The 22,309-nt window shown below is 45.8% G+C and overlaps 1 protein-coding gene across 1 annotated transcript in view; it reads right to left on the bottom strand.

The window, feature by feature from the left end:
- Positions 1 to 22,309, bottom strand: part of Spon1 (spondin 1) — a 287,223-nt gene that overhangs the window by 24,073 nt on the left and 240,841 nt on the right. The window lies entirely within an intron of this gene.

Raw genomic sequence — 22,309 nt, 5'->3', positions numbered from 1 at the left:
TCATTAAATTATAGGGGACCTCAAATAACTTCTGAAGAAGAATTTGAGGATTAGTACTTTGAAAACAAACATTATGTGATCATCACACAACAAAGGTCAGAATCTTGGGGTCTTCTTTGACTTGACATTGAGATCGAGTTGGGTTTTTACTTTCAGTTACACACAGAGGAGAAGGATGTCATGAGCAGTTCTGCAGAGCTCAGATTCATCCTCTGAATTCAGAGACCTGTTTGCCTACCTCCCAGCTACTCCCCGTCCTCAGAGACATGCTTGGCAGGAGGTGTCTAGAACTTATTTGGGATGAATTGGTGAACTTCTCCCTGGAACTCCCAGAGCACTTAGAAAGCTGAAGTAAGGGACCAGAGAAGTACCCTAGCCAAATATTATAAAACCCCTCTCTGCTTGAGAGCCTTGACCACAATCAGGAAAGGGATCTTGCACAGGCCTCCGAGAGGAAGGGGGCTTATCCAGAGCCAGTTTGGTCTGGACCTCTAGTGGCTTGGGTTGGATGAGGAGAAGGGCAGGAGCTGGTACAAACTGACAGTTCATGGCCTCTTTCTGAGTGCTCTCTCCTTAGGCTGCTCACCATGGCTGGAGGAAAGAGTCACGGTGTATGCAGATAATCCCACATTCACAGGTCTGCAGGAAAAGCATGCCCTGACCTCCGGAGCAGTTCCATTTCTCACAGAAAATTTCTATGTTTGTTTGCAATGTGTCCCTCTGATATATCTTTGGGGAGGGACTAACAGAAGCTGTCCATCGTGAAGTCACACACTGGACAGGAGTTATTTCTGTAACACCAGCTCTGCATCTCCCACAACACCCATGTCCACATGGGGCCCTCCCTCTGCCTTTGGATCCACTCCTCCACTAGAGGTCCCTTCCATATCCAAGTCACATGCACCAGACACCTGATCTGATGAGGAACATCACCAGCTCCCTCCAGCTCCTGCCCCTCACTCCAGTCAGGATGTTCTGCACCCATATCCACAAATCTGGAAAAGCTATTCCTTACCTGAAGCCATCAATGGCTCCCTATGACTTCCATGATGATGTCTTCTTTCCTATATTTGGACCATGTGGCCTTCATCACCTAGTGCTGGAACTACTTTCCTCATTGCCTTTTCAATTTCAGAATAATATGCACTTATTGTGGAAAATTTTTAGCATCACAGGAGCACACGATGTAAATGTTGAGTACATCCTGCTTCAGCATCTACTGCCTTCTGTCTCCTCTTCCTTCTCCAGGGTATTCCAGTTAGTACAGATCCTTCTAGACCTCTTACTATGCATATGCAACTTTGTATGTTTGTGTGTGGACTATATATACTTTCCCTCACAGAATCCTCATTATACTGAGAGTCTTGCCTTGTGCCCTGACTTTTATATTTTTCTGAGAAATTTTCTTTCAGAACAGTCTATAGACTCCATAGGATATATACCAAATAGCATAGCTCACAATTAAAAATTTCAGGTGTTGGAAATCTTCAAATCATGGCGAGCCAGTTCAGGACATCAAAATGAAGCCCAAGATACCAGATCTGTATCCAAGTAATGAGATGCTGTCTACTAAGAAATAACTCACTAAAGAAATAAAATCAATGTGGGTGGAGTTGAGGCAGCCACGGAGCCAGCTGGCCCTACAGATTCACCTTGATTTACAATTAAATCATGGTGTTTGGGTCCTAGCTAATGACATATTGATTTTGCTTCTGCAGTATATTACCCAACAACAATAGTCCAGACCCTCCATTACTGTTTTATTTATCTGCTTTATTTTTGATGGATGTACAGGTGTTCTAAGGATGCTAGGTCCGTATGTGTGGGCAGGGCAACTCCTTGCTGTAAATGGTTTCATCTAGTGCTTACACTGCAGGCTCCATCTACAGCTGGCAGTTGGTTCTTTTTTGTGATAATTCACTTTATTTACTGAAATAAGATAGAAGTATTCTGGGACATTCATTTTAAATGTGAAATATTTTTCTTGGGTATAAAAAATAAATACCTGAGAATACAATCCCAATCCCTAAGATCTTGAGTTAGAGGCCAGCCTGGGCTACATAAGGAGACTGTACTACTATCCATCCACACACCCAGCTATCTACCCAGCCAACCAACCAACACCCCTGCAAAACTAACAGACAAACCCCTACATGTTTTTGTTGGGCATCAATTTTTTTTTCCTGATATAAACTAAATCCTATAGCATGTAGACAGGCTGACTTACCCATGGCCATATCCATTTTCTGATAAAAACTAAATCCTATAGCATGTAGACAGGCTGACTTACTCATGGCCATATCCATTTTTTGATATAAACTAAATCCTATAGCATGTAGACAGGCTGACTTACCTATGGCCATATCCATGGCACTCAATAAAATGACACATTCCTTTGTTTCTTTTTCTTCTATTATTTATTTCTCTTTTCTTTCTTAGAATTTTTTTAACTCATAAAAACATGCTTAAGTTAAGAGCACTGGCTGACCTTCCAGAGTTCCTGAGTTTGACTCCCAGTATTCACAGGGTACCTCACAACTATCTCTAATGGAATCTTATGTCCTTTTCTGTCATGCAGGTATTCATGCAACTAGAGCACTCATATACATAATAAATAAATAAATCTTTTTTAAAAATTAAAAAAATGCTTAAAAGTAAATATCTGTATATTTATATTATATCAAGGATGTTTTCCTTACCTTTTAATTTTAATGAGCGTGTGCGTGTGTGTGTGTGTGTGTGTGTGTGTGTGTGTGCATGCTTGTGCATGTGTGAATGTGAGTGCAGGTGCCTTTGGAGGCTAGAAGAGTGCATCAGAGCCCCTGGAGCTGAAGTTGCAGGTGGCTGTGAACCATCTTGTGTGGGTGCTTGGAACTGAACTTGGTTCTCCGGAAGAGCAGCCAGTGCTCATAATTGTGGAGTCATCTCTCCAGTGCCCTCTCTCTTTAAGACAAAGTCTTGCTATGTACATTGAGCTGGCCTTAAACTTGTGACTCCTGAGGGTTAAGATGACAGGCATGTACCACCATGCTCCAATACACACACATGTGTGATATATATATATATATATATATATATATATATATATATATATATGCCAATAACGGTTCATTAGTAGTGGGTATTTAACTGTTTCTGTAAGTGACAGAGTAGTGTGAATTTGTGTGTCAATTTCACACACTCAAGTGTTCCCGTGTCATTGAATGATCCAGAGATGAAGACATTAAGACATTTAAAACTGTGGTTGGGAAAGGGCTAACAGCATCCAAACATTTCCCAAACTCAAAATGCCTATATTAATGAATATTTCCTGAAAGAATGTATACTCTCCCAGCTCCTCACAGCTTTGCACACCCCAGATACTGCTATTTTTTTTTTTTTGCTATTTACCAGTTGAGCAGGCTAGAAAGTAGTGTGGTCGAGAGAGAAAATTTGGATTCAAATCCTGACTATACGATTGCCTAATTCTGGGTCTTTTGGCAAGTCTCTTGACCCTGCTCAGTTTACTCTTCTGTGAAATGGGACTGTTAAGGGAACTACATGACACTGTTCATGTGACCTGTTTGTACAGGAAGCCCTCCAGGAATATCAGCCTCACTCTGTAGGAGCATTCACAGTAAGCTGGTTGGCCTGGAGATGCTCTCAGTTCAGAGTGGAGATCACAGTTGTAGCTACCCTCAGCCTCGGGAGAGCTTCCTTGGGTACAGCCAAGCTCCAAGTCTCCGTGAGCAGCTGAGGGGAGGTTCCTGTGGTCAAGTGTGCATGGATGGGATCCCTGGAGCTCTGGGCATTTCCTACCCTGAAGAACAACAGGCTTAAATTCAGAGTAAGCAATCTATGCGTCAGACTTAAATGAAAAGCTTGTTTTAACAAGCCTCTGCGGCGCAGCCAGGATCTTTCAAGGATCCTTCGAGAGCCCCTTTACACCTCCCACAGGATGCTTTTCAAATGAAGTACTTGAAGGCAGCCACAGGGTAGGCCTTGTTTGGATGCTGTTAGCCCTTTCCCAAAGATGTGCCAATTAAAATAAACTCCCCCACAGAAACTGCAGGTCACCCGTGTCTGTCTTACATTTTGCTCTTGGTAAACACATTGGAGGATGTGGCAGCTGTACTCACACCAACAGCTACTAGTGCCGTGTGGGAAGAGCATAGCTCTAAACAGGCTGTGGGGTCAGTCAGAGCGGAGGCATGTGGGTTCACGCTGAATGATGACCGGCAGAAACGGCATGAGTGTGGGAGGTGGGAATCTGGGGACAGGGCAGAACCTTCACCCAGTGCTGGTCATGCCCACAGCCAAGACTGGCTGAGCCTGTCACCTCCTCCCTTCGTAGCTTCTAGTCTCCTCTTGGCATCTGTCTGACTCCTTACTTTTGACCTCACCTCCCAGTCAGACACCAAAGCTGTTTCCATTCTCTGAGGCTTCCTCTGCTCTTAGCAGCTCTGAGGGTGTCATCTCGACACCAGCTTGGGTACCATGCCTGAGGTACCAACGTGCTTGCTATTCCCAGGAAGACAAGTAAGATGGAGCTGGTGATCAGGGGGAGGGAGGAACTGGAACAAGCAGCTGTGACTTACGGTTTTGATATGTCAGGCTATAGCTTTTTAAATTGTCATGACCCACTGGGATCATGCGACTGAGTGTGAAGGTTGTGTGATTCTGTGAAAGGCTTCAGAATGCACAATGACCAAATGAGTGCACAGTGAATTAAAAAACAAAGGCCTAATAAATCCGAAGTGTTCCTGGACGCACTCACCTGCCTCGTATCTAGTGCCTTCACTGCAGCCTTGGTTCTGAACACAGAGCAGAACGTCACACCACACAAGGTGAGTGAATGCTTGGCTCAGATTCAGAACCATTGTGTGTTAGGAAATGCAGTGTTGTTATGTATACAGTTTTCTGCTCTTGTAGAGACACACTGGTTTAACCATGGGAAACAAAGACAATATGTTCCTATTCTCATCCCTCAGCCTATAAGCATCAAATTTATATATTTTTCATTGTATTGTATTACAGTATGTGATTTTTATAGTTGCTATTTGAGTTACTGACTTGATTTTCATAAAAAGTTATTAAACTAATTTTAGTTTTGGATAAGAATAGAATTTCTAGCAATTTTTTGAAATGTCTATGACTATACTTCAGCTATTTGTAGTATATATTTATGTGAAGTGGCCTTCTCAGCACTGACGATTAAAATATCAAAATATCAGTCAGTTCTGGAAAACGTTGAAGATGCTCTACATCCCTCACAATCAAATATCCAGCAAAAGTTTAATTCTTTATGTTAAAACAAGCAAGCAGAGGCACCCTGTCAGTGTGCGATTGGTAAGATTACATGTGCTCAACAAATTGTTTTAAAATGAGACCTGTTATGGGTTATTGTTAGAAAATGGGTTGTATACTTATCTTAGTTGCCTACACACCCAGAGTTGTGTAAAAATTTTTCCTACAGAAGGGGTGAGCAGAAAAGTTTAAAAAACTGTGTATCAGGCAGCTTGCCAATTACCTGTACATAGTATCCCTTTTAATCCACTTTCTACAGTAGCAAGGCAGGTATGTATTTTTTTTTTTAATCCCCTGAAACATTTTTATTTGGCCCAAGTTGTTTTCCAGTTAGGCATGGCTGACTCCAGATCTCCCAGGTGCACAGGAGCTAGGGGTAGGGGTGGCCTGAGGGAGCTGGCCTCACCTCTTCACACTGTCCCCTAGGCGTGTCCTAGAGGCTCTGAGTTCTGAATACCAAGCTCCAACAGGAGGCTTCGTGGACGGTGTTCACAACAACCTTCAAGGTAACGCTGTCTGGGGTACCAGTTTTGATGGGAACAGTGGTTGTTGGTGGTCTGTATGGGGGCGATGAGAGGGGGGACAGACTCCTGGAGATGGAGAAAAGTTTCTACTAAAGAGAGGAAACCCCTAAAATACCAAGTGTACCTGTAGTGACTCTGCCCCCACCTCACATCAGCGTGTGTCCATTAGTCAAGTGACTTCTTCACCTCCCCCTAGGAACACGGGCCCCAGCACAGGATGTCTGACCCCACGACTCATGTCTTTCTACCTGCCTGACACACTTCCTTCTCTCCTTGACACACTTCCCTTTGCCCATTTTAGCTGGCGCTCCTCTGGTCCCAGTTTTCTCAAGGAGCCCCCTTCCATGAGACACAGGCCACTGGTTCTCTCTGAGGAACAACCTAGAACCCTGGGTGGAAACCCCTTGAGCGCTGTTCACCTCCATTATCTGCTTCTGGCCTTCCTCAGAATTCCCACTGACTCTCATAAACTTTTCATGGCTTCTGACTATGCAGATAACTTTGCATCCCTTGGTGGCATCCCTTGATGAACAGCTAGAAATGAGCCATTTTATTAGGTGATAACAGGACTGTCATATCTTTAAAATCAATTATGCCCAACGGTAGCCTTCCCATCATTTTGGCAGGCTTTGGGTTTATTGGGTTATAAATAAGGACAGGAATTTTCTGGTGGCACTTTTCAGTTTGTCCAGGATCTCCTGGGTTCTTCACTGTGGCTCTCGAGGCAGGCAGCTATATGCTCCACAGATCTCAGATGAGGTACCTAGGATTCATTTCTCCTCTGAAGCTGGTCTTGTGGAGGACATTAATGACCTCTCCAGGCCAAAGGCAAAGCTGCACCAGGGGTACTCAACAGTGCCTGGCACAAGGGACCACTCTCTCTTCCCCAGCTCACGCTCCCGGGGCTCTCTCTTCATATCCTCGCCATTCATTGTCTTCTCCGGGGACCCCCTTCACCAGCCTCTAAACATAGAGGTGCCCAATCTTGGGCCTCCTTTCTTCATGTTCTGTCCACTCTTCTTTAGTAATTCCATCTAGTCCAAGCCTTACACAGTCAACTATACACGAGTATAGTTGTGTACTCGTGTATAGTTACACAGTCAACTATACACGAGGACTATTTGTTTAAGATTCAGTTTTTATATGTGTGTATCTGTGTGTGGGTATAGACACAGGAGTGCAATGCTCACGATAGCCAGAAAAAGGTCCCAGATCTCCCAAGCTACCTGACAGGGATGCTGGGAACCGAACCCCATCCTCTGCCAGATCAGTACTCACTCACAACTGCCCATCCTTCTCTCCAGCCCTTGTACATGAGTTTCAATAACGTATGCCAACCTTGCTTCTGAGCTCTAGATTTGTATAGCAGCTGTGCAGCGTTTCACCTGGAACCAAACCCTATCTTCTCTCCCGATTCCACATCCTTCCTGAGCCATTTTGTGGTAATGCCAAGATTCCAAGTGGTCACCCATGAGGTCTCATACATCCCACGTCCAGCCCAATCAGCACATGCTGTCAGATCCACTTAGAAAATGTCCTCACTATCTCGGCTACTCTCCTGGCTGCTCTGGCCTATGCCACCATCATCGTTTTAGATGACTGTAACTACTACTAGCGGGTCTCCTTTGCTGTGCTTTGCACATAGCCTGAGTGTCCCCTGAAGGCCCATGAGTTGGAGGCTTTCTCTCTTGGGTGGCAGGGTTGGGAGATGGGATGGACCTCTGGGAGGTGAGGTCTGGTGGGAGGAGCATATTTGTTAGACCCTGGCTCTAGTTCTCAGGGGGAGATGCTCATGAGGTGCGGCAGGGCTACTTAGTCTTTCTCTGGAAAGTGTTTCCTCTCTCTTGTGCCTGTTCCTCACATCACCTCCTTCCATGATGGGACTTGCACAGGGAGGCTCTCATCAGAGCCAAGTTGTTGCAGGTACCTCTATGAACGTGGTAAAAAACAAGCCCAGACCCTTTCTATAAGCCTTTTCCTGTGTGGCAGCCATATCATGCTCTTCTTCTGAAATCCCCTGACCTTGAAGCTCACAGTGGTTGGGGAACTTGCCAGGCTCCTGTGATCCGCGCTCTCTTCCCCTTATCTCTCTGACTGCATCTATTACTCTTCTCTTCCTTCTGTCCCAGCACCACAGACCCCTTGCTGTTCTTCCAACATGCCAGGTGCACTTTGAACTTGCTGTCCCCTGTCCCCTCAATGCCAGGTGCACTTTGAACTTGCTGTCCCCTGTCCCCTCAATGCCAGGTGCACTTTGAACTTGCTGTCCCCTGTCCCCTCAATGCCAGGTGCACTTTGAACTTGCTGTCCCCTGTCCCTTCAATGCCATGTGCACTTTGAACTTGCTGTCCCCTGTTCCCTCACTGCTGTCCTCCCCGATCCCAGAATGCCCATTCCTTCTCCTCCTCCAGTTCTTCACTTAAATGTCTCCTTCTCAATGAAACATCTGATGACCACAGGAGTTCCCCACCTCTCCTGCATCCAACACTGCTGTTCTTTTATCTGAATCGATTTTCTCTGTAACATTTGCCATGGGGCAGCTTCCTGGGTATCTACTTATTTACTTTTCATCCCTTTCTGGAGGGGCAGCGGGAGGGCAAGGGCTTTCGTTTTGCTCACTGCTGTACTGTCCCAGCACAAGCTCCGTCAGTGTTGAATGAGTGAGAGGCTGGGATGGACAAGAGGCTGGGGTCCTTTGCATCCCCAATTCTCTTGCACTGCACTGGCCTATGTTGGGGGCCCGGGCTGTGACACCACAATAGTCAAGCTGGGTATCAGTGGGAGCAGTTGTGAGCAGCAGCAGCAGAATGGCGTGAGAACTGCCGGGCTGTCAGAGAAGGGGGAAGGGCATGCATAGAGGCTGCTTGATAACCCAGGTGTGATAGTTCATGTCGCTTGTCAACTTGAGAGGATCTAGAATCTCCTAGGAGACAAACCTCTAGCATGCTGCTGAGAGATTTTCTAGATTGGGCTAATTGAAGTGGGATGATTCACCCTGAATGTGGACAGCACCATTCCAGAGCTGGACCGAAAAAAAGAAACTGAGCAGAGCGCACCAGCATTTGTCTCTCTCTGCTTTCTGGCTATGGATGCCCTGTGACCAGCTGCATCAAGATCCTGCCACCATGCATTCCCGGTCATGGTGGACTGTACCCTCACAGTGTGAGCCAGAATAAGCCACCTTCCCTAAGCTGCATTTGTTGGGTATTTTGTCATCGCAATAAGAAGTAACAAATGTCTGGCTGGGCTCACAGGTTTCCAGTCATCTCTGGAGCATCCCAGTGACCCGGCAGGCCACATGCAAGTGCTCATTCGCTGCCTTGTCCCCTCGGGAAGCAGCTGCCATCCCAACCTACCATCTGATCAGCGATTTCAGAGCTAGAGAAAGTATCTGAAGCCCATTCTCAGATCTGCGCAGAAGCATTTCACATTCAATTTCTTTTCAAACACAGCCTGTAATTCCAATGGGAAGACCGCATAATGCTTGCAGATAACAATTTTCCTGAGATGTTTTTGAGGAAGTGGCTTGGCAATCATGGAGCAGGAGAGGACAGGTCCTTCGGGCAGCCCTGGCCCAGCTCACTGATCCCTATGCCCCATCCAGGGCTATCTGTGCTGGGCTGGCAGCTCTGAGGTCCTGCACCACACCAAGCCCCTCCCACCGCCTGCGCTGGTCACAAGCACACACCACCCCCCCCCCCCCCCCCCCCCCCCCCCCCCCGCTTGCCCGCTGATTCACTTTCTGGGTTTTTATCATGTCCTTATTGTGTTCACGACAGTCCACTTGTCCTCTGGGTCTGAAGAGAAGGGTGGAGCATGTGCCTCACTCTGGTGTCACTAGGCCCTTTCATCTGCTCTTCTGAAGCTCCACCTCTCTCACTGTCCCATCTCCAGTGAAGAGGGAAACCTTTGTGCCAGTGCCAGTGCCACCGCTGAGAGGTAGCAGGGGGGCCGGGACAAGTGACACTCATTTCTTGGGGCCGACAGAAAATTCACGTGGGACAGAATGTACAAAGCAGGATGTTCTGTTTTCAAAGAGGAGCAGCTGCAAGAAAGGCAGGGCGGGCTGGTAGAGGGTGAGCCACACCTCACACCAGTGCTGGCAGATGACGCCTCCGTCCGTCCCGAAGGGCATCCCCTCTTGCTCTGCATGGGTGCACCCGTGTGATCTCAATGGTACAGCTCTTGACACCGCAGTCCTGTTTCCCAGCCCCACCTTGCATCCCAAGGGACAGGTCCCATCTCTGAAGCCTGTGGTAGAGCCGATGAGCTGCTTAACCCGTAACTTCAGCACCATTCTGTATACACAGAAGGTGTGCAGGGAATATTTAAGGGATGAATATGAATTAGTTAATTAAATCATTAATGACAAGCTAGAGGAAGTCTTGGCCTTTGCTGCCCTTGGAGGGGAAGGGTGCTTAAAGGGTCTTGTTCCAAGGGAACAATTTGTGAATAAAAGGGAGCTGTGATCAGATGTGTCTTATTAGAGAGGCCTGCTGGCAGCTGTGAGAAGTAGAATTGAGGGGGATGGTGTGGGGTGACACTGGTCAGGAGGCCATTGTAGTGTCACCTGGGGGACAGAGAAGAGAAGTGGATGGGCAAAGTGGGAGATGTAGCACATATACACCCAAGGTAGACTCACCAAGGGCTGATGGCCATGGGCATGAAACCGAGAGGGTCACGGGACCTCTAAGGGGAGCCATCAGGGGCAGCTAGACCTATGAAGCTGGAGTTTAAGCAGAGAACCAGGAAGGAGGTATGTGTCTTGGCCATAAGCACAAGTGGTCGAATCACAGGACACTGGGAGTGAGGGAAGGAAGAAAGGAGGATGAGGAGTCAGGAGCCTCCAGAAAAAATGCTCAGAGAGACGGAGGACTCCATCTGATGCCCCATGTTGTCTCGCTGTCCATTGCTATCCTTCTGTCTGCTCACCCTGGCTACCACTGCCCACTCCTCATTGCCACTGCCAGACATGCCCCTGAAGCAGGTTCAGGAAAGAAAACGAGGGCAAGCTGTACAGTCAATAAACCCAGGCACCTGCCTTTGTAGGGCTCCCTGGGAAAGGGACCAAGGAAGTGGTGGTCACTGGAGGACCGTAGGGTTACTTTCCAGGACAGGAAAGAAAGGTATCTGGGCAATTCTGTACTCAAAGGGTGTAATCTAATGCAGAAGGGGAACTGAGGCTCCAGGACAGAGAGGCTGGGCTTGGGGGGTTATGGATTCTGATCTAAGGAGGGAAGGTAGGAGCTAGACCGTCTTGTGTGGGGAGGAAGATGTCTTCGAGCCTTGCGTGGTTAGGAAGGTTGTGGCAGCGTGTGGCAGCTGTAGGTGCCATGGTTCTGGGCATTGCTGGGGGCTGATGGCAAGGACCCTTTAAGGCAGCAGTTGTTGACTAAGTACTTAATCTGTGGCAGGCTCAGCAGCTGCTCAAGACACAGCCCTGAAAGCAGACCCTTGTCCTCACAGAGCTTTCAGAGTCGGGGGGGGGGGGGGGAGGGAGAAACAAATGAGCAGGGACTTCGTAGCTTTCTGTCACTATGACAAAATACCCGAGGTAAATAATGTATAAGTAGTAAAGGTTTATATTGGCTTGTGTTACAGAGGTTTCTGCCCATCATTGGTAGGCCCTGTTGCCTTGCGCCTGTGGTAGCACTGGTGCCCTCTGGTAGGAGTGAGTGGCAGAGAAAGCCTGTTTACTTTATTGTGGCCAAGATCAAAAGAGAAATGGGAAAGGGCCAACATCCTATTATCTCCTTCACAGGCACACACTGCCCATGGCTGAACTTCCTTCTATTAAGCCCCACTTCCTAAGGGTCCTACCACTTCCGATGGCCCCATAGGCTGGATCCCCACAATGGTCTGGGGGCACATTCCAGGTCCAACTAAAGCACACAGTATGCAAAATAGCTTGCTTCTCTTAGGGGCATAAATCAAAGAATGGTGACAAGGAGGGTCACAGCTGGGGAGACAGCAGGAGGTTCCAGCCTTTAGCATGTAGGGGAAGCCTTAATTGATTTATAAGGGATTGGTGGTTGAAGATATGGATGCAAACTTACATGATAAAGGCCAGGCAGGCATTCTACCCAAACACAAATATATCTTATGTACCAAAACATGGTCTTCAGAACTGCAGAATTTAAAAAAGATGACAGGACCATTGTTAGAGTTATCTGAGAAGAAGAACCATAATTGAGGAAATGCATCAGTAAAACTGGGCGGTAGGCAAATGTGTGGGGCATTTTCTTAGTTAGTGATTAATGTAGGGAGGACCCAGCCCACTGTGGGTGGGGCCACTCCTGGGCAGGTGGCCTCGGGGTATCTAAGAAAGCAGGCTGAGAAAGTCATGGGAGCAAGCCAGTAAGCAGCATTCCTCCATGCCCTCTGCTTCAGTTCCTGCCTCCAGGTTCCTGCTCTGTATTCCCACCCTGACTTCCCCCAGTGATGAACTGTGGTGTGGAAATGCAAGCTGAAATAAACCTTTTCCTCCCCAAGTTGCATTTGGTCATGGTGTTCCATCACAGCAACAGAAACTCTAAGACAAGCATATTTGAAGAATGAGAAAGAGAAGGATAGGAAAAAGCAAAAATAATTGCCTAGAGTCCTATCATCCTTACTCAGCAGCTGTCACTAATTTCATATAGTTACTTACATATCTTCAACACTGAGTTGGTGGCTCTGTGTGTGTGTGTGTGTGTATGAGTGTGGATACACCTATACTAGAGTGTGCATGTGAAGAACAGAGGACAGACAACCCTGGGTTTTGTTCTCACCTTCTACCTTATTTGAGGCAGGCTCTCTATTTTGTTGTTTATAGACCAGGCTAGCTGGCCTATGAGATTCCATGGGTTCTCCTATTCCTGCTTTCACCAAGCTTTACACGGGTTCTGAGGATTGGAACACTAGACCTTGTCCTTGCACAGCATGTGTTTTACCCAAACAAGCCATCTCCTAGCCCTTACCCATGTTTTTTTCTCAACTGAGACGTAATGAAGACTTTTGAAAGTGGCATTGTGTGAGACTGCTGCAGTGAGCTTTGCTGATCTCAGAGCAGTCCGCAGGTGCACCACACAGCAGCAGCCAGGGAGGGGGGCAGACAGACGGACAGGAGAGCCAATGAAGGGTAGAAATCCTAAGGCAGCGCGGATGGATTCTTTTCTTGATCATTTCAAAGCCTGCTAGTCTTTATTAGGAAAAGAATGTCTTTCAAATAAAAGTAGTTTCAAAAGCCTGTGAGAAGTCACCATCTGAACATCAACAGCTCGCCTTCCCCAGCAAGAGCGTCTGACTCAGGCATGGTCGTCTTGGCAGCCTGTTTTGCTGGGTCCTTAAATATAATAACATTTCGCTTCATCATCTCCCTTTATCCACTGATTTCCATAAAAAGCTTTCAAATTATTAAGTAATGAAGCTGCAAATGACCTGGATGGGAAGTAAGGAAGCCTTCAGGTGCTCAGCACATTAGGCGCAAATCAGATTCCTAGGAATGTTGCTTTTTCAAATGGGGCTATTTAAATGCAAAGCAACGGCTCTGCTAAGTGGTAGGACCTTAACCCTTTCCATTCCTGAGACTCTCACACAGCTGAGGTTTGAGCTGATTTGGGAAAGGATGGGAGAAACTTTGGGTGGTTGGCTGGTCCCAAGTGGAGGTTCCCATCATGAAGTCTGGATGCTCACACGTATACGGGGCATCCCTCTTCCAGTCTGTCTGCAATTATGCAGGTTCCACAGGAGAGAATTCCTCTTTTATTTATTATCATAACACCACAGAGCAGAAGTTAAGAAGTGTGGTGGAACAGAGCAAATGAGGTCCCATCTTTACGTGTTGTGCTTCTTTAAGAAAATGGCTATCCCCTCTGAGTTTGGTTCTTTGTCTGGAATACACATTTACTGAGATGAGATTCTTGGGTGAGCTGGGCTCAGGGTGGGATAAGGCAGTAGATACCATCCCCAGGAGCCTTGTGGAGCCTGGCATCTAGTGGATCAATAGCCTGCATCAGGATTAAGTGAGATAATGGGTGAGAAGCCAGGCCTGGTGAAGAGGAGAAAGATGTGCAGACTCCTCCCCATCTTCCCAAGAGCAATTCTCCCCATTGCACTGCCTTCCAGGAAACCCGGGATGCTACCTGTTGTCTGTCATGCCTGGCTGTCTCCAGGCTTGCACTTTTGTGCAGGATCCTTTTGCAATTATCCCTTGTACCCTCAGCAACAGTCCTTTTGAAAACCCTTTCAGATGCCCTCACTTCCCAAGCCATCTTCTTCCAGGCCCTTGGTCACAATTCATTCCTTGTTCACTCACACGTCTTTACACCTTATGTCTAGTAAAGCACCCATCTCCTAGAACGAGCTTGTTCGAGCATACTGAGTGGAGTTCAATAAAGGAAATCTTTTATTCCCAAAGCTTCATGGACATCTTGAGAGGATCTGGACAGTGTGACTGTGACCTGAAGGAGTGTCACACTACTGGATTTCACAGTAGAGGCAACAGGATCAGAGGCCTCACTATGTTTCACTGTCTCCTGGGATCTGGGAGATGCTGGGGGTCTGTGACCCCTGTTAATGTTTTCTTAGCTCTCTGTGGCACTGTAAGCATTTTTGTCTTTTGTAGCATACGCTTATGATGGATCATCTCAAAGTGTTCTAACGGAACATCATCAGGTGGTTTCAGAAGCCAGGGCACATCTGTTCAGTCTCCAGGCCCATCTACAGTGCTGCTGTGGGCTGGTAACAGGAACAGTGCTAAATGGGGCTCTTAGTTATTAGGCATTTATTGGCTGGATAAACTGTCTCAGAGCGAGGTCACATCCTCACTCATTCTAGAGGCAGTCTCCACTAGTGAGCACCCAGGGGAACCAAGGTCATCCCCAAGTAAAGGGATGTTCTCAGCAGAGGTCTTCCTAGGAACTACTACCCCGCTCACTGTTCTCCCTCTGCCCCTTCTTGCTTTCTTCGTCTGTCCCACAGCTGTGGTTCCCAAGGATGTGCCCTTGTAACATGGTAGGAATTGGACTCCAGCACCCATGGGAGTAGTTGGAGGACAAGAAGAGACATAGCCAATCAATCAATGACATGGTTCCCAGGTGGAGCTCAAAGAACCCATGTGGCAGCATGTGAATGTGTCAGTGGTGGGAGAATAGTGGAGAAATGAGTCTGTCTGCAGGACGAGGGTGTCCCAAAGGACCCTGGTGTCTGGGTGCTGAGCTGAAAGGTCTGGGTCAGGGTGATGAGGTTTGCATATGGACTGCAAGCAGCCACTGAATTTTTACAGAATAGCATTGTCCTTTATATTAGAGCTGTGGTCCAAATTAGCATTTAAGAGGGCTTGGAGTTTATCTGTGTGATTATTGCCATCATTATTTTGCTTTTATAGTCTTCCAAGAGCTATAAGCCAAAGGAATTAATATCTACTTACTTTTACACATATTTAAATAGTAATACTATGATGAAAACAATTACAACTTAAACTTGGGTACTTGAGAGTCAAAGGTTTGCCCTGTAAAATAGGTCTAACATCATTCAAGCTTAGGTATTATTCATTTTTGTAAGAGCATGGCGTTGGAGCTTGGGTTTTGAGGCTCTGTGGCTTCAGTGTGTAACCTTGGGCATGCTCCTGGACTCCTTGAGCCTTGAACTTCCTAGCTGTAAATGATAATGACCTCTACCTCACAGGCTCACTACAGGGCAGAACTGAGCTCACACAGTTCTAACATGCTCAGTAAACAGCAGCAGGCCAAGGGGCTCAGCAACAAACGTTGTTTCCCCCTGCAAACTCAGTCTGATCCAGGCCTGGAAACTCCAGGTGTCTGCGTCCATCCCTATGAATGGCAGAAGAACAGGGTTGCAGGTAAGTTACTTCCAATAAAGAGCCAGGTAATTTGCTTAAAAGCAAGCAAGCCAAATCCAAGCCCCAAGGCACACAGAAGGAAAGGTTAAAAGTGGAAAACTACAAGGAGTTGAGACCAAAATTTACCCTAGGGAATTTTACATTTAGATGTACTCAAAAATGAAATAAATATTCCTGTGGTAGGCTAATCAATGCCCCTCAAAGATAGCTACATCCTAAGCCCTAGATGCTGAGGGTTCTGTTTTATATGCCCCAAAGGTAGGTTGAATTCATGCTCATGAGATGGGAAGATGCCCTAGGTTATCAGGGGGCCCCAAATGTAAGTGCATCAGTTACATTCACATGATTGTGAACACATTGCTGAGAAGCAGTCCGTTAAGGGAGGAAGGTTGTTTTGTCTCACAGTTTGAGGCGATACAGTCCATCATGGATGCGAAGGCATGGAGGCAGGAATGTGCAGCTGAGGGGGCTGGATCCTCACCTCATATCTCGGTGGAACAGGAAGTAGGCTATAAGATCTCAAGGCCCACTTCTTCCAGCGAGGGTCTTCCTCCTAAAGGTTCCACAGCCTTCCAAAACATGCATAAAGGTCTTTCAACTTTTCAAAACAATGCTACCAAGTGCTGAGAACCAAGTAGTCAAACTTAGACAAATCCTTCACATTTAAATCACAATAGTGTCATTAAAAGAGGGAGGTACAGGGAATGTTGCCTGAAAAAGAGAGACAATGCTTTTTTGGAAGCCTGCTGGAGTGACTGACCACAAACCAAGGAATTAGACACAGCAGCCAGGAGCTGCAGGAGCCTCCCCCCCCCCCCTGCTCTGCTCACACTCTGGACTTTTGACATGAGAACTATAAGAGACTAAGAATATATGCCAAATTTGGAGTGATGTGTGATGCCAGCAACAGAAACTAATGGAAGATCTGTGAGCCTCACTTGTGCTTTGAGTTAGGAGTGTGGTCCTCCGAAGGCAGAGGTTGAGGGATCATGGCCATTCAAGACTGAAGAGCTGGCTTGAGTCCTGTGCTCTTACACTGCCCAGCTCTGCTTCTCTAAGTTCCATGCTCTTATCTCAACATGGAACTCAAGTTAACCTAAACATTTTAAAGTTGTGGGATTAAATGTTAGAACACTGTATAGACTATAGAGCTACGCAAACTATTGTCATTATTTTCTTAATATTTTTATTAACTCTAAGAATTTCATGCAACATATCTTGATCACATGTATCCCCAATTCTTCCCCCTAATTCTTCCCAGAGTCATCTGTTTTCCTCACCTCCCACCAACTTTTTTGTTTGTTTTGAGGCAGAGTCTCTCTACATGGCCTTGGCTGGCCTTGAACTCCTAGAGATCCACCTGCCTCTGCCTCTGCCTCCTGAGTGCTGAGGTTAAAGGCATTCGCCACCATGCCTGGCCCATGTTTTCTTTTTCTTTTTTTTAAGAAGAGACATCTCATGACAGATGTCCTGGTCCTCTGGCTCTTACAACCTTTCTCTTCCTCTTCTGCTCTGTTATCTGAGTCTTAAGTGTAGGGGTTGTGTTGCAAATGTATACATTTGGGGCAAGCACCCTACAGCCTGTTGATCTCTCTGCATTTTGACCTCCATGGCTTTCTGTAATGAGCTCCATCTGCTCTAAGCAGAGGGCTGTAATCAAGATACCTTCTCTTAAGGAAACAGCCCAGGCACTGGAGAGAGGTGGCTCAGTGGTGAAGAGCACTGGCTGCTCCTCCAGAAGACCAAGGTTTGGTTCCCAGCACCCGCATGGCAGCTCCTACCAGCTATAACTCTAGTTCCAGGGGTTCTGATGCCCTCTTCTAGTCTCTGCAAGCATTGCGCACATGTATGTGTCTATATGGCAAAACTCATATACATTAAAAAAAAGGATAGCTAAGGGTTGTATAAAAATCGTCATTACATCCTCATCTGAAGTTCTTTTAAAACTTCACACATTTCAACTAGAACCCACCTTCATCTGCTTACATTCATTCATTCATTCATTCACCCTTTCATTTGTGTTTTGATTGCTCTCCCACAGCCCAGGTTGCATCCGATGATATTTTTATCAACTAGACATCTCTCTGATACAATGTTTTCTTTTCTTTGAAAAGAAGATATTGATAATTCCATCATCTCTAACTATTGGACAATTTTCCTATACTCAAAGTTTCCTGAAATATAAATCATGGAAAGAATCCATGCTCCAAGCTATGACAATAAAAGTAACTCTTCAAGATTGTTCACACATCTCTGTCTCCCTGGGTACTGCATAAAGCAAAGGGGACAAAAGAAATAGCTTAGAGGTTTAAAGTTAGATCCTATCAATAATTTTTCCCATTTGTAATTCAGCTGACTATTTCTTAAGCAATCAGTCAAGGATTGCTGTTTCAATGGAAACTGTATGACCAATTTGTAACAGATTTTTTACCCTTATTGTAAAGTGTGTTCATTGTAGAATATTCAGAAAACAGAACTAGGCAAAAGAAATACCATCAAAACAATTTATAACCCCACCATTACAGATAGCCACAGTTGGGTTTTATATTTTAAGCCAAAAGAAAAAAAGAAGGCACACTGGTATCTGAGTACGACATTTACAAGCACCCAGGCCCTCAGTTCTGACTTCTATCTTGCATTGGGTCCTGCTGATAGTGAGCGAAGCTGTCACATCCCAGAGTCTGAGAGATCATGGGAATGGCCTCCACAGACACTTGAGAGGGGTCCTGACACCCCGTGGCTACCATGGGGCCTTCATTTTGCCTTAGAATAGTGCAAAGGCCACCTAACTTAGTTTGTACTTCCTCACTCCCCCGTCCCAGCCCATCATAGTGTGCTCTAAACAGTGCATTTGATTAGGCCACTCCACCTCTGGAGCCGCTCCTTATGCTTCGCCTCTACATTCATACCCTCTCTTTCTTTATTCAGGACCCTACCCTCTTCATCTTCATTACCAGACCAGCTACTAAGACCTGAGTGTGGCCCATGTGCTAGTTATGAGTGTGCTAACATGTAACCTACATTTCCCAGGTGCTCTGAGGTGGTGGGATCTGTCTCCCTAAAAGGTGGTCTCCTCCTGTCACTCCTCACCATGAGTGCTTCAAGGAGAGGAGCAGGTGTGAATCCACACAGCTCTATTTCTCTTCCCCACGGCTCAGCACAGGACTGGGCACAAAAGACAGAGTGGGCACACATTTAACAGGTGAGCAAATTGGCAGTGGCTCACCGCATCTTCAAACAGACTTCATCTTGATTTGCTTATGATGCTCTTGCCTGAAGTGGCTTAGAGAAATAAGGGAAACAGAGCTCAGAGAGAATACTCCTCTAGAGCTTTTGACAGGTTGGAGCCAGAATATAGCGCCAGCCATTTGTAAAGGACTTCCGGTTCTCAGTGGTGCAGAAGGGAGTTGGACTGCCTAGCATTCCTATTGTTGTTGCTATATTTAATTTTGTTACTTAGTCCCTTTGTAACATAGATTAGAGCTAGAGGAATGGACCCTGGATTTGGAAATTCATTTTTAAAAAGAAATTTATTTATTTATTTATTGATTGATTGTATATGCGTCAGGGATGTTACTGCTGCCCATATTCCTATGTGTGTAACAGTCAAAGGAAAACATTTGGTGCCTTCCTCCATCATTTTCCACCTCTATATTATTTTTTTTTGAGATAGCTTCTCTTATTGAATTCAAAGTGTGGGGATTTGAACACAGGTCCCCACTTTCATTGCTAGTGGTCTTATCCACTTTTTCTTTTCTTTTTTTTTTTTGAAATCACGCTTGAAAATTATGGGGAATAGTAAAGTTTCATTGCATTGAATTTTTGTATTAAAGTGCCGCCAACTTCGTCTGTCCGTATCGCAGAGGTCCCTGTTTTCTGATATGCAAGAGTTTTTAAGAAAACCAGAGGCAACCCTAATAGCCTCTGGCTATTCTGCAGAGTCTAAACGACACTTTTGCTTCTGGGACGGGAATCTGTTAGATATTAGGGATCAGGAAAAGTGGGTGGGGCTGCATAAGAGTGGGAGAGCCATCCTGGACCCCCACCAGCTGCAACACTCGGGACAGCAGGCTCTGCACCTCTGCAGGGCAACACAATCGAGTCAACATTCTTAGCACAGGTGTAGGTGAGCCAGCCCCAAAATTGTGACCACAGGAGAGCTGTCCCCATTTACCTTCTGGAAGACTAACCCTACCGCTGCCCAGGCCCAGACCCAGGGTTATGACTTGGCCTGCCTCAACATCCACCCCACGTGAAGGGACCTGACTGGTAGACCCAAAGCTGCAGGATCTCCACAACACAGGGCACCAGTGGGATGTCCAGGAAGAGTCCTGGTGGGGGCCCAGCATCGAATGGGTAGTGGAGACCAGGGGCCTTGAACCAGACCAATGAATACTTGCAAGTAGAGATGTATGGACAAAGTGCTGTATGGTGTGATTTGTTGAGTTGCACTGCAGCATCCATGACGAGATTTTTTTAATTCCTTCCCTTTTTAAAGTTTTTCTCATTTTATTTTCTTTATTTTTTTCTCTTGAATTTTGTTTTATTCTGGGTAGGGGTGCAGGGGCAGAGGGCAGATGTGAAGGGATGGGGAATAAATGGGATCAAGATACATGATGTGAAAAACACATAGAATAAATAAATTTTATTAAAAAGTAAAATTAAATAAAAGTGGGTGGGGCTGAAATGGGCTGAGACTGACTTATCTGGCTCATGGTAGGTGATTATTAAGTACCTTTCCCCCACTCTGTCTTCAGTGTCATCACAATGGGGTGTTTGTATCATAAAAATGGGCACATAGTACAAATTTAGTTCTTCACCCCTAAACTTCAAAGTCTACTTGTGTTCAGGTTCAGTGATGGCTAATATTGATCATCACCTTGACAGGATCTAGACTCTCCCAGGAGGTGGATCTCCGTGCATATGGGAGAGGGGGTTTCTATATTAGGTTTACTTAGGTGGGAAGATCTACACTAAGTGAGGGTGGTACCCTTCCATAGACTGGAATTCTGGGTGAATAAACAGGAGAAAATGAGCTGAGAACTCGTTTTTCCATCTTTCTGTGCTTCTTAATGCCAAAGGCTGGGGAGATGGTTCAGTGGGTAAGAGCGTTAACCACGAAGGCAAGAGGACCCGAGTACCAAAATCTGGTACTTATGTCCTGCCAGAGATTCCGCCTAAAACATAAAGTGCAGAATGTTAGAGGCAGATACCACACAGACTGTGAGCAGCCGCCACAGTGAACTTTTCCTCCTTCCAGTTGCTTCTGTCAATCATTTTGTTCCAATCACACATAAAACAAAAACAAAAGTCCTCCCTCAGAAAGATTGCATTGACATTTCTAGGTGCAGAAATCGATAGTTTAAAATAATGTCCTCAAAGCGATTCTGCTTGATGGGATGGCAGACGGAAAGCTTTGGGTGTGTCTCAAGATGTCAAGATGCTTTAGGAAGAAGACTGTTAAGGTGTGACCTAGGAGGATGTTGATTTTCTAAACAGGTCCCCTGCCATGTCATGACTCTCGTCACTTGTCACAGCCTGATAAGACCTGGCTTGTGACTGTGACGGAGGAAGTATAGGAGGGACAAAGGGACGACAAAGATGACAAAGAAGTATTATAAGAGAAAAGGCAGACTTTGAACCTGTCCTCTGCACTCAAAGCCTGTTAAGGTTCTCTCTCCGAGAAGGGCTTTGGCCACTGGGCCATCATCACTGGGCTCCTGACTGGTTTTGTGGGACAAAACCTCTTATGATGCCAACACAGCTGCAGGAACCATAGTATTTTCATTCACAGTATCATGCAAGTACATGGAGTGTGCTCACCGACTGACTGGGCAGCTAATTAAATAAATGCAACAAATGAATTAATAAATTAATTTTCGGAACAACACATTGTTGAGATAACCCAATGTGCCCTGCCACGGATAAAAGGCTTTTTCTTAGAATTCTTTTAATTTAGTAGTTAGTCTGGGCCAGGTCTTCTGTCCCATTTCAAGGTCAAGACCATTTCTTTGTCCTGATCTTGGCATAATGAACCTTGAAAGGCTCAAAGCTCCCCCCCCTTTTTAATCCTGTGTCCATTTAATGAGCTATCCTTTCCCTGGAAACAGTGGGGTGAAAATCACCAAGATGGGTAATAATGCTAACATCACCACATGAGAGCCAGATATTACTCAATTAAAGTAATAACTCTTAATGCAGGAGAAATTGTTTTCTCCTTAAGAATCCAATTTGGCCATCAGCTCACCAGAATATTTAAATGACAGAAATTACCTGTAATTCATAGACCTGTAATGCAGTACTGAAATAGATCTCCAGTTATAGTTTATGGTGTCATATTAAGGATGTTCTTAAGGTCAGAGTTTATACCTTGTTGTGTTTGCATTTCCTAGCATCAGACAATGCGATCACCTATTCAAGTACATAATGTACAGAAATGAGAAAGCTGAGGAAGAAAACCATTTCAAAGCATTACTTAAAATAGCTCAACAGAGTACTATGATTGTTATTTACCTTTATCACTGGCCCCTTGAAGATGGGGAGGAAAATCCCTTTTCCAAGGTTCAATTCAAGAGCTTTTCACCAAAGGTGTTCGCTAGTCCAGGCTTAGATGTAACAAGTCTCTCTCTGTTCGCCAGTCATCTTCCAGATAGTGACA

Source organism: Peromyscus maniculatus, chromosome 1 (genome assembly GCF_049852395.1).
Source record: "Peromyscus maniculatus bairdii isolate BWxNUB_F1_BW_parent chromosome 1, HU_Pman_BW_mat_3.1, whole genome shotgun sequence".
Classification (NCBI taxonomy): Eukaryota; Metazoa; Chordata; class Mammalia; order Rodentia; family Cricetidae; genus Peromyscus; species Peromyscus maniculatus.
This window is presented reverse-complemented; position numbering and strand designations above follow the sequence as displayed.